We start from the raw sequence: 17,614 nt of genomic DNA, 5'->3' as shown, positions 1-17,614 counted from the left end.
ATTACCACTGCAAGAAAAGAAGACTGAAGAATTTTTAATTCAATCACACAAGGTATAAACTTGAAAATGTTTTGTATGATTCAACATAGACTAAAGTTTTCTGACTCATTCTAATTTGACAGAGTATATACAGCTAACAACTAGAAAAGATTAAGAGACTATGTAATACCTAACTTTCTTTCTTAAATTCCAGAATTTATTTTAAAGTTGTATTTATTCAAACAAAAGTAAGGCGCAAATCATTATTCTGGACTACATACAAACATACCCTACCTAATAACATTAATCAGCTCCCTAAAAACATTATGGGGACACCTAGGAACTGAATTATAAATATGAAGTACATTCCTGGGTGGTCAAAATTTAGACCAAAAATGTTTAAGTCTAAAAAAAAATTTTATAATGGCAATATGGACTCTCCTCTCTATACAAATTCCTCTTCCTCAGTTATTCAAGTTTTCTTATCTGCTGGGTGGAGTGAGGAGTGGCTGCCCCATAAATGTCCTTTTAATTCTCTGGCAGGTCTGGGAGACCTGGAGCCACAGGGAGGGATGAAGAGGTGGGGGAAGGAAAGAGAGGAAATGTGATATAAGGAAAGGCAGCTCTCTTGACCCTATGCTAGTCCCTGATAAAATGTTGTACCTTCCCTTTTTGGCCCACCATACCCCCCATATTCTTTCCCTCTTTGTCCACTAGGGCCTTCTGAGGAATATCTATTTCAATTCAGTTGTGACAGACACTGAATAGCATAAAAGGCTGGGAAACGGAGGCTTGCATGTAGATGTCCCTTGTGATTCACTAGTATTTCTTTGGCCCACAACTGATTTCTGTTTGACCTGAATATTAAAACTTTCTGGTGGGTTACACTTTGTTCTCCACTAATAGGAAGATAGACAGAATTTTTACCTCTAGGGATCAGTTGTCATTACAACAAGATGGTGCTAAATAATAACAAGGCCTGGTTAAAATGCATTAACCCTGTTGCTATGAAACAGGGGTTCTTAACCTTTTAGTGTCATGGGTCCATTTGGCACTTTGGTGCCTCCTTAAAATAATGTTTTTAAATACATAAAAATGAAAGATACAGGATTACAAAGGAAACCAATTATATTGAGCACAGTTGTAAAAATATTAAAAGTTCCAAATGTACAGTTCCCCTGCCTCCCAAAATCTATTCAAGGGCCACAGGTTAAGCATTTATGCTGTAAAATAACACTGGTTGGGACAACAAACTATGTTTAATCATAATTTAAAATATGTTTAAGTCATTCCCTTCTTCCTCCCAACTTCCTCAAGAGTGATGATTTTATCAGTATTCTATAAAATCACAGATTTAGATCTGGAATGAACCTTAGGCATTATATAGATCATTTTTCTTCATTTTATAGTTGAGGAAACTGAGGAGGCCCAGAGAGGTTATCTGAATCATCCAAAATTGTACAGACACACAAGTTATCAGAGCTGGTACTTGAACCAAGATCCTTTGATTCCAGTTCCAGGGTTATTTACAGTGCAAGGTTATGTAGAGAATTATGAATTTTCAGGCAACTTTGTTATATCACAAAGAGTTTAATTGTAAATATAAATTAAATTTGAGTGACTCTTTTTGTTTTCTATATTAAGTTTAAAATATTCTCATAATCTAATCCTCTAAATAGCCCCTGGGTTTAGGTTTAGTTAAGGAAAACTTCTGAGAAAATTATAAATCAACAGAAAATCCAGGCTTTCAACGGGAAGTGCCAATACAGGTCTCCCAGAGTTGCTACTAGGGCATATATTATTATAGATTACATATTGTAATATAGACATATATTATTAGCAAGGCATCTGCATGCTTCACAAAACTGTTTTTCACCTTGTTATACATGTGATAAAATCTCATAAACTATCAGATTCAATATTCTGGTCTCAAGTTTCCAGCAGTTTTAAGATTGGATTCTTTTCTTTTGTTACCATTTGTTTAAAAGGTAATAAAATTTTATTTTCATTGGGCTAGCAAAGTCTGTATGCTGTAGAGGGAGTACAGAAATCTAGAGAAGGGGAGAAGACACTGAGTCACTCTGAATGACTTCAATACACTTTCCCAAACATAAAACATATCACTTATATGATATGTAAGCATAGCAGTTCTCTTGATGGGAAGCAATATACTAAAAATGAAGCTAGTGATAAAGGGGAGACAGGGTAGTTATCTCTCAGATTGAACAGATTGGCAGATTTGTTTTGAGAACTCAGAATATGAACAAAAAGAACAGTGAATCATCAAGGGTGCCCTCTAAATTAATGAACTTATTTGGTTCTCTAGAAAAAATAAGACAATCTGATATCTTTAAAAATTTTTACTGACAAAAAGAAAATTATTTGTACATTTTTAACCCCAGTTATAGTAATATAACAATTGTTTCTAAAATCTCTGGAGATGTTTTTAACTTATCCATCTTAAAATAGATTTAATTCTAAAAATTAAGGCAAAATTGTTTAAAGAATTTACATGAGATACGTTATGGAACTGAGCATCCAAAGCAAAAGACAAGGGAAAAAAAGACCAAGAAAGTATGAAGAATCAAAGGAAACCACATAAGGAATATATGACATCTTTGTCCTAAGTCACAATAAAACTCCGAGGGATAATTTTGGTGTAGTGGAAAGAACACTGAATTTGGAGTCAGGGTTTGAATCTTAGTTAGATCTGTCATTTTCAAGCTCTGTGACCTTAGGAAAGTCACTAAGACTCTCTATTTTTTTCATCTGTAAAATAGAGACAGTGAAGTATGCAAAGAATAATAGAGGATCTAGGTCTGAATCTTGGCTCTACCAATGGTCACTTGTATGACCACAGGCAAGGCATCTTACCTCTCTAGAAAATTTTTTCATTTCTAAATGAGAGAGTTGTACTGGATTATCTATAAGGTCATTTCCAGTTCTAAATCTTTTGCCTGACATGTTTGTTGTGAAGATCAAACAAAATAACTTTTGTTCAAAAATGATAAAGCATTAAAAACCATTTTTGAAACTAAAACACATTAGATACATGTGAGCTATTATTGTGATGAATAATCAGTGAATATAATTATCATTAAGATCAATAATGGTAATAAGAATGGTGGGTGGCACTTGTCACTAGAAACTCCTGCAGTCTAAGGCAAGTTGCAGAGGTTCCTAGAAAGCTGAAGGAGATGTTCCAAAAGTTAGCAGGTATATGGTGGGATGGGAATGGGTGGGGCTCTTCACAATGCTCACCAAGTTAAAAAAAACCTTGGGCCTTTAAAACAGTATTATCACTGTAAATGTTCTCGGTCCCAGTGAAAGACTGAAGTCTTTGTACTTTGAATTCTGGCAGCTGAGAAATGTATTGTGTGTTATAAAGAGTAACAACAGCAGCAACAATAATAGGCCTTTCCTTTGTTTCTGCAATTTTCTCCTACAGTAGTTAACTTCAAAGATTTCTGGATTTAAGGCAACCTGGAAGAAACTCATTCCCACTGGTCTGGGATCCTGGGGTCAGTAAATGTAAAAGGACTTCTAGTCCTCAAGGTTAGCAATGAGCTCACTGTGGAGGGATGGTCATGTTTACAATTGGTTTTTAAGGAGGAACTAAAAATTTCCTCATGAAATTTAATAAAAATTATACATTATACATCCTATCTTTAGTGCCTCATGAAAATTATCACCAGGTTAAAGTGTTTTTTCCTTTGGGGAGTTGCAATTGGGTGGGTTGTTAATCCAAGGGTTTTGTTTTCCTTGTCAAGAAGCCCCATGCCCTTAAAAAGAAAAAGCAGAGAGAGAAAAAGGACCATTTCTTCTCCCTCATGCTCTAGTGTAGAGGTATCAAACAGCAGTCAGCACTGACCCTCACAATACCCTGAACACTCTGGAGTGCCGCTGGAACCAGATGAAAATGTAATTTAAAATAGTTAACAAAATAAATAAAAGCACATAGAACACAGATAATGTTACCATGTGATTTTCTAAGTCAGCATGTGGCTGGCTGAGGTCCTGAAGGACATAGGGTTTAGGGCCCCGTCTCTATTTGAGTTAGACACCGCTGCTCTAGCAAGATCAGCAGCCCATGCCTAGTTTTAGCTCTTCCCTTTTCACTTCCTTATTCAAATCCTGACAAGAGAATGGACTATGATCTCTAGGGTTCATTGTGGCTCCAAGTGCTACAATCCCTGCTGATCAATGAACAATGTATTATTTATACCCTTCAACATACAACACTGCCTCGGTCTCTGAGTTATACAGGGCAGGGCCGGCCAGCCCAGCTAAAGCAACAAGGACCCCGGAGGGAGAGCCAGGAGGCAGCATGTGAGAGGCAAGTCATGCCATGACCACTATGTTCCCTTAGACCCTGGCAGAGACAGCTTGGGATCCTGTACCCAAGAGCACTGAATAGCAAGGCTTCCAGCCCAGTGCCCTCAGGGGCAGCCTGGCACTGCTCCTGTAAGTGCTCCTGCCATAGACTAAAAGTCTAGAAAAGAAAGTTCTGGCCACAAATGTTCACCATCACAAATGGCTATGGTTGTGTCAGTGAAGATGCCATGTACCCTAAGGCCATCAGGTCTCTCTATTTGACATGAAACTGAAACCTTCCATATACACTGTCTTCCCCATTGCAATGTGAGTTCTTTACTGGGCAGAGTATAGTGCACACAATAATCACCCAAATTATCCATTTTATTATTCATGCTCCACTTCACAGGACTGAGGTGCAGAAAACACTTTGCAAAACTTGTAAGTGCTATATAATTGTAACATACTATAATAATAACTGAAGCAGCTAGATGACCCAGTGGATAGAGTGCTGGGCCAGGAGTTAGGAAGATCTGAGTTCAAATATGGCCTCCACTAGCTATGTGACCCTGGGCAAGTCACTTGACCGCTGTTTGCCTAATCTGCTGGAGAAGGAAATAGAAAACCACTCAAGTATCTTTGCTAAGAAAACCCCACACAGGGTCACACAGAGACAGACATGACTGAACATATAATACTTACTACTAAAGTCAAGTGGATTAGGTAAGATGTTTTGATCAGCTCACTCTAGGATCACATAATTCTTCTAATTACATAAATTTAAGAATGGGGGGAGGGTGGCTTTGAAGGTGTTGACAGAAGTATTGCAGCAACAAGATGCAAGTATTAGGATAATCTCATACAGAGACAGAAAGTTGTAGCTGCTAATGATGAGAAATTCTACATTGATTGACCTAAGTAAGAAATCTGAAGTAAGCTTTTTTTTCTCTTGAACATCAAAGACTGTCACAGACCCTCTGAGATCTCTGCCCACCAGAGCCCAGCGGTCACTCCAACCACTGCACACATGTCTAAAAGAACAGGGAAACGCTTTGCTATTAAGAGCAAAACAAATGCCTTGTGACAGACAATGTGCCAACCACACTCTTTACTGCTCTGTGTGCCCAGTCTGGCACAAAAATCAACATGCAACAACACAAAGAAACACAGACATAAATATACAGGGAAAGCTTGCAAAGGACCATGTACCAATAATGTCACACCACTCTCATGAATGAGTGTTACCCGGCTAACTCACCCTCCAAGGATGCATACCTACCTATTTGAACAGCAATGACAGACCAGAATACCAAACACAAACACTAATGTTCTGACTCCTGACTTTTTGTGCTACCTAAAAGCAAACCTCACAGAGAAAGGCTGAGCTAGTCCTTGGAACTACTATCCCAAGATACCATCTGCTGCCTTTACAAATCAGGTGCCCACATTTCCTTAGAGTCATAGCATTACTGTCCAAGAACTCTGCCACTTCTGGGATTGAGGACAGTTCTGGGTTACCAGCTAGCACTGGCTCTCTTCAGTTGTCATACTGGGTTGTGCTAGTTGGCAACCTTTTCCTGGGCTAGCAATTAAACATAAGTAAAGGCCTGTATGGGCTGTCTCACTCTCTGAGTCTTTTGTCAGATTTTCTTTCCTACACTTTACTCACAGGGAAGGCTGTATTAACAGTCCTATTATTTCCTATATATATTTACACTTTCTGGGTTCTATCAAGATATATGAATTGCCAGCTTCTGTACCTTCTCTTTCTATGTTCTCTGTATTCAGTATAAAGACTTGAATTTTTAAAAGCCTCATCTTACAGACATTTTTCCTCATGCCTACTCTCAACGCAGCATGGTGTAATGGAAAACTGAGAAGTCAGGAGATCTGGGTTTACATACGGGCTTTGCAGTTTACAAAGTGTGTGACTGTGGGCAAGTAACTTAACCTCTGTGGGCTTGTTTCCTCCTCTGCAAAATGAGAATAACTTACGTATTAACTATGTCATAAGGGTATTATGAAAGAAGATTACCATTTAAATTCTAAAGCTCTACACAAATGTAATCCATCATCATCATCATGATTGTTAGTATTGTATAAAGGCTTCTCAGCATGATTTACTGATCGTCAGCAACATGTTAGCTGCCCATATCCTACACTGGGACCTCGAAGAATCAGAATTTAGAGCAGGAAGGTTGCTAGATTTCTAGATGTTCTCTAACCATATCTTTAATAATATCCTAGAATTTTAATGATATCCTAGAATTTTCCAGGAATTTTAGTCATGACCCTTTTTCTTCTTTTTTGGAGTGAAACATTTGTCTTTCTCCAGTCCTATGTAGAATCCATTCTATTTTTCCCCCCAACTTTTATTTTTTTTTAATTAATTTGTTTATTTCCTTTTAGTTTACAGGAGTCAATTCCACAATTCCTTGAGTTTCACATTTTGTCCCCTCCCTACCTTCCCCACCATGGCGGCATATAGTCAAGTATAGGATCTGTAAATACTTTCACATTGTACATTAGTCAGGTTATAAAGATGGATTGTATCAGCTGGAATGAAAAATGGTAAAGAGGACATAAAAGCAAATAAGAGAAGGAAAAAGATCAGGTATTTTGCTTCCACCTGGATATAAACTCAGTTCTTTCTCTGAATGCACATATTTCTCTCCATCATGAGTCTTTTGGGATTGACTTATATCACTGCATTGCTGAGAAGAGTCCAGTTTATCCAGTCTATCTGGTCATCACACATACATTGTGTACAAATTTCTCCTAGTTCTACTCTTCTCACTCAGCATCAGTTTGTATAAGCCTCTCCAGGTAAATATGAAGACCGTTTGCTCGTTTTTTATAGCACAATAGTATTCCATACCATGCATATACCACAACTTGTTCAGCCATTCCCCAATTGATGGACACCCCCTTAATTTCCAATTCTTTGCCACAACAAAAAGAGCTGCTATAAACATTTTTGTACATATGGGTCTTTCTCCCATTTCTATGATCTCTTTGGGATATAGCCCTAGGAGTGGTATTGCTGGATCAAAGGGTATGAAAGTATTTATAGCCCTTTGGGCATAGTTCCAGATTGCTTTCCAGAAAGGCTGGATCAGTTCACAACTCCACCAACAATGCATTAGTGTTCCAGTTTGCCCACATCCTCTCCAGCATTTGTCATTTTCCTGTTTTGTCATCTTAGCCAATCTGACTGGTGAGATGTGGTACCTCAGAGTTGTTTTGATTTGCATTTCTCTAATCAATAGTGAATTAGAGCATTTCTTCATGTGCTTATAGATAGCTTTAATTTCTTTCTCTGAAAACTGCCTGTTCATATCCTTTGACCATTTTTCAATTGGGGAATGACTTGTATTCTTATAAATTTGACTCAGTTCTCTGTATATTTTAGAGATGAGTCCTTTGTCAGAGACATAGGTTGTAAAGATTCTTTCCCAATTTCCCACCTCCCTCCTAATCTTGGTTACATTGGCTTTATTTGTACAGAAACTTTTCAATTTCATGTAGTCAAAATTATCCATTTTACATTTTGTAATGTTCTCTAATTCCTGTTTTGTCATAAAGTCATTCCCTCTCCACAAGTCTGATAGGTAAACTATTCCTTGTTTTAGCAGACTGCTTATAGTATCAACCTTTATACCTAGATCATGAACCCATTTAGACTTGATTTTGGTATATGGTGTTAGATAATGGTCTATGTCCAGTTTCTGCCATACTATATTCCAGTTTTCCCAGCAGTTTTTGTCAAATAGTGAGTTCTTATCCCAAAAACCAGGGTCTGGGGGTTTATCAAACAATACATTACTGTAGTCGTTGACTTCTGAATCTCGTGTGCCTAATCTATTCCATTGATCCACTCCTCTATTCCTAAGCCAGTACCAAGTAGTTTTGATGACTGCTGCTTTATAGTACAGATTGAAATCTGGTAAAGCTAGTCCACCTTCCCTAGCATTTTTTCCCATTAATTCCCTTGATATTCTGGACCTTTTATTCTTCCAGATGAATTTTGTTACTATTTTTTCTAACTCTATAAAGTAGTTTTTTGGTAAATTAATTGGTATGGCACTAAATATATAATTTAATTTAGGTAAAATTGTCATTTTTATTATATTAGCTCAACCCAGCCATGAGCAATTGATATTTTTCCAATTAGTTAGATCTGACTTTATTTGTGTGAAAAGTGTTTTGTAGTTATGATAATACAGGTCCTGGGTTTGTTTTGGCAGGTAGATTCCCAAATATTTTATAATGTCTACAGTAACTTTAAATGGGATTTCTCTTTCTACTTCTTGCTGTTGAGTTTCATTGGAAATATATAGGAATGCCGAGGATTTATGTGGGTTTATTTTATATCCTGCAACTTTGCCAAATTTATTTATTGTCTCAAGCAGTTTTTTATTTGATTCTCTAGGATTCTCTAAGTATATCATCATATCATCTGCGAAGAGTGATAGCTTGGTCTCTTCTTTGCCTAACTTGATTCCTTTGATTTCTTTTTCTTCTCTAATTGCTACTGCTAACATTTCTAGTACCAGATTGAATAAGAGGGGTGATAGTGGACACCCTTGTTTCACCCCTGATCTTATGGGAAATGCTTCCAGCTTCTCCCCATTGCATATAATACTTGCTGATGGCTTTAAATAGATGCTACCCATTATTTTAAGGAAGGCTCCATTTATTCCTATACTTTCTAATGTTTTTAATAGGAATGGATGTTGTATTTTGTCAAAAGCCTTTTCTGCATCTATTGAGATGATCATGTGGTTTCTGCTAGTTTTATTGTTGATATGATCAATTATACTGATGGTTTTCCTAATATTAAGCCATCCTTGCGTTCCTGGAATAAATCCTACCTGATCAAAGTGTATTATTCTTGAGATAAGTTGCTGTAGTCTTTTGGCTAGTATTTTATTTAGAATTTTTGCGTCTATATTCATGAGGGAGATTGGTCTATAATTTTCTTTCTCTGTTTTATCTCTTCCTGATTTAGGTATCAGTACCATATTTGTGTCATAAAAAGAATTTGGTAGAACTCCTTCACTAATTTTCCCAAATAGTTTGTAGAGTATTAGAATCAATTGTTCTTTAAATGTTTGATAGAATTCATTAGTAAATCCATCTGGCCCTGGAGATTTTTTCCTAGGGAGTTGACTGATGGCTTGTTCAATTTCTTTTTCTGAGATGGGATTATTTAAATAATTTACTTCCCCTTCAGTTAATCTGGGCAACTTGTATGTTTGTAAATATTCATCCATTTCCCTAAGATTGTCAAATTTATGTGCATACAATTGGGAAAAATAATTCCTAATTACTGTTTTGGTTCCCTCTTCATTGGAGGTAGATTCACCCTTTTCATTTTTGATACTTATAATTTGGTTTTCTTCCTTTTTTTTTTTATCATATTGACTAAGGGTCTATCAATTTTGTTGGTTTTTTCATAAAACCAGCTCTTGGTTTTATTTATTAATTCAATAGTTTTCTTAATTTCAATTTTATTAATCTCTCCTTTGGTTTTCAATATATCTAATTCAGTATTTAATTGGGGATTTTGAATTTGTTCTTTTTCTAGGTTTTTCAATTGCAATGCCCAATTCGTTGAGCTCCCTTTTCTCTATTTTAATAATATATGCACTCAGGGATATAAAACTTCCTCTAAGAACTGCCTTTAATGGATCCCACAAATTTTGGTATGTTGTCTCATTATTATCATTCTCTTGAATGAAATTACTGATTGTTTCTATAATTTTTTGTTTGACCCACTCATTCTTTAGGATTAAATTGTTTAATTTCCAATTAGTTTTGGTCTGTCTTTCCCTGGCCCTTTATTGCATATAATTTTTATTGCATCATGATCTGAGAAGGATGCATTTAATATTTCTGCCTTACTGCATAGAATTGTGAGGTTTTTATGCCCTAGAACATGGTCAATTTTTGACTATGTGCCATGAACCACTGAGAAGAAAGTATATTCCTTTTTATCCCCATTCAGTTTTCTCCAGAGATCTATTATACCTATCCTCTCTAAAATCCTGTTCACCTCTTTAACTTCTTTCTTGTTTATTTTGAGGTTGGATTTATCAAGTTCAGAGAGGGTGAGATTAAGGTCTCCCACTAGTATAGTTTTGTTATCTATTTCTTCCTCTAATTCCTATACCTTCTCTAGGAATTTGGATGCTACACCACTTGGTGCATATATGTTAAGTAATGATATTGCTTCATTCTCGATGGTGCCTTTTAACAGGATATAGTTTCCTTATCTCTTTTAATTAGGTCAATTTTTGCTTTTGTTTTATCTGAGATAAGGATTGCTACCCCTGCTTTTTTTTACTTTAGCTGAGGCATGATATATTTTACCCCAGCCTTTTACCTTTACCTTGTGTGTATCTCTGTTTCAGATGTGTTTCTTATAAAAAGCATATTGTAGGATTATAATTTCTAATCCATTCTGCTATCCGTCTCCATTTTATGGGAGAGTTCATTCCATTCACATTTACAGTTATGATTATCTGTTTCTTTCCCTCCATCCTATTCCTGCCTCTGTTAATGTTCATATTTTTCTTCCATTCTCCCTTCCCCCCTTAATAGTTTTCCTTTTGACCACTGCCTCCCTCAGTATTCCCTTATCAGCCCCCCTCCCTTTTCCTCCCCTTACTTCTTCCCTCCCTATAAACCACTCCCACTCCCCTTTAGTAGCCCTTTCCCCATCCTACTGCTTGTAGGCTATTTTTATACTTAATGAAGTATGTTATTTCTTCTTCGCACCAAGAGTGACAGGAACAAATCTCATGCGAAGCTCCTCTCCCTCCCCTCTTTCCCTCTAAAATGATACTTTTTGTGTTTCTTCTCCATAGAGTCCTATGCTTAACTGGTTGTTATTCCCTACTTGCACCAGAACCAATGAGGGAAAAGCTCATATAAATCCCATCTCCCTCCCTTCTTTTACTCTGCTATACCGTTTTTATGCCTTTATGTGTGGCATAATTTACCCTTTTCCACTTCCTTCATTCCCTTTCTTCCATTGCAGTCCCTTTGTAGCCCTTAATAAGATTTTTTTTAAATCGGCATTTTGTGTATTTTATACTCATACCCTCTATTGTCTATAACCAGTTTGCTCTTATCAAATAGCAGGGTGTGTGTGTGTTTTCCTTGTTTACCTTTCTAAGTCACTGTTGTATCTTGTAATTGGAGGTTGAATTTTCCATTGAGTTCTGGCTTTTTTATCAAGAAGTTCTGGAACTCTGTTATATCGTTGAATAACCATCTCTTTGCCTAGAAGAATATGCTCAGCCTCGCTGGGTATGTGATCCTTGGTTGTAACCCGAGCTCTTTTGCCTTCTGGAAAATTGTATTCCACTGCCTCCGATCTTTCAGTGTAGAGGCTGCCAAATCCTGTGCAATCCTCACTGTGGACCTTTGATATTTGAATTGTTTCTTTCTGGCTGCTTGAAGTATTTTCTCTTTTATCTGGTAGTGCTGGAGTTTGGCCACAACATTTCGAGGACTTTTCAGTTTGGTGTCTCTTTCAGCAGGTGTCCGGTAGATTCTCTTGATTTCCATTTTACCCTCAGGTTCTAGAATCTCAGGGCAGTTTTCCTTAATGAGCTCTTGGAAAATGTTGTCCAGGCTCATTTTTTCATCATGATTTTCTGGTAGGCCTATGATTCTCAGATTATCTCTCCTGGATCTGTTTTCCAGGTCAGTTATTTTTTTCTTTGAGGTATTTTACCTCTTTTTCTAATTTTTCATTCTTGTTGTTTTGCTTGACTAATTCTTGGTTCCTCATAGAGTTATTTGTTTCCATTTGGTTGATTCTAGTTTTTAGCAAATCATTTTCCTTGGTTAATTTTTGGAGCTCCTTTTCCATATCATACACTTTTCTTTTTAGAGAGATGCTTTCCTCATTTTAATGTTTTTCTAATTCTGCTATTTTGGTTTTGAGAGAATTATTCATTTTGTCTTCTTTCTCATTTTGTTTTCAAAGTTCCTTTTGATCTCATCTAGGAGAGCCTTCTGTGCTTGGGACCCATTTCCTGTTGAAGTTTCAGCTGTGGGTGTAGAGTCCACATTGTCTCCCTCTGAGTTTGGTTCCTCCCTCTGAGGATAGTAGGACTCCAGAGTCTCTGTCTTTGTAGTCTGCTTTCTACCCATTTTGAGGCAGGGTCCTAGCCACGCCCTTCCTGTAGGATCCCAAGCCTTTACTGTAGAGGGTTTTGCCCTGGGGCAAGAGTTACTATGTTTTCAGGGTCAGAAGGGGGGTTTGGAGCAAGTGAGGTTCACTCTGTCATCCTGGTCTTTGGAGGTCCTGAAAGGGGCTTTTAAAAAAATTTCTGGGCTATGAAATGGTAGCCCCAGGAGTGTTTGTTGTCTAGGACAGGGGCCCCTGTATTTGCTTCTTACCTTGCTCTTTCCAGTCCCAGCCCTTTGGTGATAGGCCTGGTAGTGGCCCTTGTGGTTGGTGGGAAGACTTGCCCTCTGAGTTGATCAGGCCCCTTCCGGGCCTGCCTCTGCTGGCTGCGCCTTCTGGGCCTGCCTCTGCCGGCCACTGTAGAATCCATTCTTGAAAGTCTTTCCAATATCAATGGTAATGGCTCAGCAATCACTTCTTCCAGTTCTTTAAGTATCCAAGGATATGGTTAATCTAGGCCAGATGATTTTAATTCTTTCAAAGGTAGGTAGGTACTCTCATACAACCCCCTTACTTATTCTGGATATCAACTTATTAGCCATTTTTGTTGTCCTTTCTAGTCCAAAAGCTACTTCCTCTTGGTTTTCATATGTTGTGGTCTCTCTCCAAAGAAGATTTCAGAACTGAGCCCCTCCTGTTAATATAAAGTCTTACGAAGGGCATACCTTTGAGTTCAATCAGGAAGAATTTCATTTCCCAATTCTCCAGTTAACATGAAAGTCCTTTTGTCTGTACTATAGGACCAGGTGACAACTACCACTACCAGTACACCAAAAACACAGACCTTAATGGGGCAAGGATGGTCACAACACTTAGCATTGAAGTTCCTACTTCACCCTACTGGTCTAGTCTTAACCCTTTCCCCTGCCTTTCTCTCTTTCTTTACTACCTCTCCATTTCCTGCCTAGCAAGATAATGATAATAATGTCATATTTCTACAGTGTTTTAAGGTTTGCACAACACTATCTCTACAATAATCCTGCAAGCTAAATAGTGAAACTATTTTAATGTCCATTTTCTATATGAGGAAATTGAAGCACAGAAAAGTTAAGGGACTTACCCTAACTAGCAGGTTTTTTCTAAGGACATAGATAGTTAAGTTATCTGAGCCAACATTTGAATCCAGTTCTCTTCTCTCTACGTCTACTAGGTAATTGCTGAGATGTCTGCAATAAAACAATTTTAAAGTCTTCTTACATATCAATCTAGCCCTCATGTTTGCCATCCCAGGGGAACACACACTCTTCTTGGTTCCAAGTTTGCCTTCTCTTTAACTCTTTTGGGTAAACAGATATTCTCATAATACCCACCCATAAGAAGTACATTGCCAACTATTCCTCTAGCTTCTCATTTGATCCCTTTTTAGAAAATTAATAATACTGTCTCCTTCTAGTCAAAATGGCTCTTAACTGGAAAACTTCATGGATATATGTAAGCAATAGTCTCATTCCTCTGCTCTAATATAGGTCACAATGGCATAATGTAAAGTTCCTTGGACTTAAGTGTCAGAAAGAACTGGATCTGAAACTTTTCCATGACACTTAGTAGCTATGTAAACAAGGACAAGTCACTTTTCTCTCTGATTCTCAGTTCCTTCATCTGAAATTTTTTGAATAATACCTCATAAACCTCAAAGGGTTGCTGTGACGATAAAATAGGTCAATTTATGTAGAGTGAGCTGTAAATTCTAAGGAACTACGATTGTCAGCCATCATCATCTTGTACTCATCCTTTTCAATGAAGTCCGTTATAGAAAAAGGTCTGGGGACAAGTTCTAAGGACATTTGCACAGACTGATGATAAATTCTTATAGCTGAATAAAAGTATTACAATATAAGGCCATCATGAGGCTCACTGAAAATTAGGCCCAGTGCGTCTCTAGGAATGGATTGGACAAGAAGAATGATACGGGCCACATTTTGACTTAGAAAAACCACAAGTTTATACAGATGTTTTTAATTAATAAATCAACACATTAAATCAGATAAAAACTACATTTTAACCTCATTTGGGCCGAACTCAGCATTGCTGTGGCCTAAGGGAGGGCTGCATGTTGAACTAGATGATATAAAAACAAAAGATGTCAATAAAAATATGTTTTAAAAAATAATGGTCTTAAATTACCAGCATTATCCTGTTTTCACAAACAAATCCTCATGACTCACGTCATTCCTTTAATGATTCTCTGTTACCTGATTATTGCCTGAATTCCTCCAAATATCACTTATGAAAGAAGAATTTTTTGGTAACCTCTTTGATTTTAATGATTTCATATGCTCCTGTGTTACAGCTGACAAATCCAGGGCTGTGTGCATGCCATCAGTCTTAATATCATCTGAAGTGATATCTACTTATTCTTAAAGTATTTCTGCATATTTTAATCTTTTTTACATGTACTTTAAGAATACCTAATAATCCTCTTCCTCCTGTTTGGTGCAGGAGGACGTAGTGTTTCCATAGCTGCCTCATGGTCACGAGTACTATATTTGGGTAATATTTTGGTTTTTTGTTAGGGTATTTTTCCAAATCTCTTATGATCCATTTCACCATTCTGAAAGTGTACACTAAGGTGGGTATTGTGTAGGTATTAATTGCTTTAAATATGTTCTTCCCATTGAGCTTTAAATTAAGAAATGTCGCTGTCTCTTTTTTTTTAAGCAATCAGGGTTAAGTAACTTGCTCAAGGTTACACGGCCAGTTATTTCTGGGTGTGGTGCTGAGTGTCTGAGCCCGGGATTCGATCTCCCAACACTGGAGCCGGTGCTCTTACTTGCTGTGCTACCTGGCCGTCCCAATGTCGCTGTCTCTTAATGTATTTAACCATAGCCTTCTTTTTGATATTTTTTTAAGCAATCGGGGTTAAGTAACTTGCTCAAGGTTACTTGGTCTTTTTGATATTTTTATGTTCAATGTATCATGCTGGGAGGAGATTAAGGCATCTGTAGGTATCACTTTCATCTACTGGTTCACTATAACCTCCAGATTCAAGCTAAAAGCCTTCAGTCTCTATGTTTCTTTGACATATATTAAGAATTTTACATTTCAGTCCAAAATACATTTTTATATTATTAGAGAAAGAATTCAAGAGTTGAAGCAGTTTTAAAATTTTTCAGTAGACCACATAAGCCTGATGTGATCCATAAACATCAAGTAGCTAATTCTATTCCTTTAATCTGGAAGCCATATTTACTTTGATTTAGCAGAGAAAAAAATACATTTAAGACTAATCAGAACCACAGTGAACTTAAATCACCTCTCTAAAAAATAACATATTTTAGATTAGTTTTGACATTATTGTGATATTGGCAGATTTTAAACAGAGAGAACCATTTTCCATGTGAACATATAATACTCTAGTGATCTTACTCTTTTGGAGTTAATTTTATACATTTGTAGTTTGTAAATAAACTGTGAAGAAGGAAATGAGTCAATTTTGATGTTACTCTTACTGTTCTGCATCTATGACTTTATTGGTATAGAAAGTTTCCAGGTAAGAAACTCCCGCTGACAAAACAGAATGGTAACTGTTCTGCAAGTTGAAGTCTTAGAGCCAGTTAGAAGCAGGACTTGAACCCAGGTCATCATTTCTCTGAAGTCGGTCCTCTGTCCATTAAGTCAAGCTGACTCTCATCATAATTATTAAATATCCAAAATGAAGCGATTGCTTCCCATGAGAATACCAAACCTAAGCAGGATTTTGACCTTAAAATGTTGGTAACCACTAGCAAGGGAACTGTACAACTCAGGAAGCCTCTTTACCCATCTCCAATTTGTCAAAACGCAGGAACTGCATGCTGACTTAACGGTTTCAACTTCTCCTGGCTTTGGAATGTAAGAGGAGAAATGGTGGCTTTGCAGCTGGAGACCACGCAGGAGTTTTCGTGGTTTCCACCCTCCGTGCTGTTTCTGCTGCTATTCATAAAGTCTGTGTGTTACCTTTATTAGACCCTTTTAGATGAGAGGTGATGTGAGGAAGGGGAGTTTTGAGGTGAGGAGAAATGGGGGAAGCTCCGTGATGAAGCCTCTGACAAAGTGACATTTGAGAGAACAGGGAAGAGCTCATTGTGACCCAAATTCTTTGACTTTTGCTGTGTCCAAGACCCCATGTGTCTCATAGGATGGTCTGGAACACAAGACTCCCAGGGACACATATAAAATAGGAGAAAATAATCACACACAAAAATCCACCTGATTGCAAAGGACACTAAGAATATTATTGCTGGGGAGGCTAGGTGGTACAGTGAACAGAGCACTGGCCTTGGAGTCAGGAGGACCTGAGTTCAAATCCAGCCTCAGACACTTAACACTTACTAGCTGTGTAACCTTGGGCAAGTCACTTAACCCCAATTGCCCTGCCTTCCCTCCTCCAAAAAAGCAAAAAAAAAAAAAATTATTGCTCCCCTATAAAGAGAGGCAGCTAGGCGGTATAGTGAATAGAGTGGGTAGAGTCAGGAAAACTTATCTTCCTGAGTTCAAATTTGGCCTCATATACTTACTAGCCATGTTGCCCTGGGCAAGTCACTTAACCTTCCCAGTTTCCTGAAAAACGGAGAAAGAAATGGCAAACCACTCCAGTATCTCTGCCAAGAAAACTTCAAATGGGTGATGAAAAGTTGGATATAAATCAATAAGACTAAACAACAACATGAAGGGCCTCACTAGCTTTTTCATTCTCCCTCATTCCCAAACAGCTCTGTAACTATAGTTGGCCAGTCTAAAAAACACCAACCTGTAAGTTTCCTCAGCTTTTACCTATTGCCTATTGGCAGCCTCAGAATTTGAGAGAGCTTGATGTAGTCCTTAGAGCTAACTGACCATAGCTGCTTCTTCCCATAGTTTAGTTGTCCTGGATTCCTCCATATTACAAAATCACTTGGCCTGGTCTACATAACTGATATTACTACAATCTCAAATTCATGTTATCTGGGTATATAAGCTTGCCTCCTGATCAAGGAACTGGAGAAAAATTAGTCTCTATATATGCAAAAAATTCAGCTTTTTCTGCCATCATAGGACAGCAGATGACAGGAGTAATTGTAGCCGAGCAAGGTGGGGTGAGAATGTCTACGGAGCATAGGTATGCAGCAGTCTGCATCCCTGACTTTGTGATTACCT

At 37.5% G+C, this 17,614-nt stretch overlaps 1 protein-coding gene across 2 annotated transcripts in view; it reads right to left on the bottom strand.

Moving 5' to 3' along the window:
• The window catches only part of STX17 (syntaxin 17), an 85,444-nt gene that overhangs the window by 15,157 nt on the left and 52,673 nt on the right, over positions 1 to 17,614 (bottom strand). The gene's annotated exons all lie outside the window — the stretch shown is intronic.

Source organism: Petaurus breviceps, unplaced genomic scaffold (genome assembly GCF_028583685.1).
Source record: "Petaurus breviceps papuanus isolate PSGF00001 unplaced genomic scaffold, PetGlider_PUasm1.0 138, whole genome shotgun sequence".
NCBI lineage: Eukaryota > Metazoa > Chordata > Mammalia > Diprotodontia > Petauridae > Petaurus > Petaurus breviceps.
This window is presented reverse-complemented; position numbering and strand designations above follow the sequence as displayed.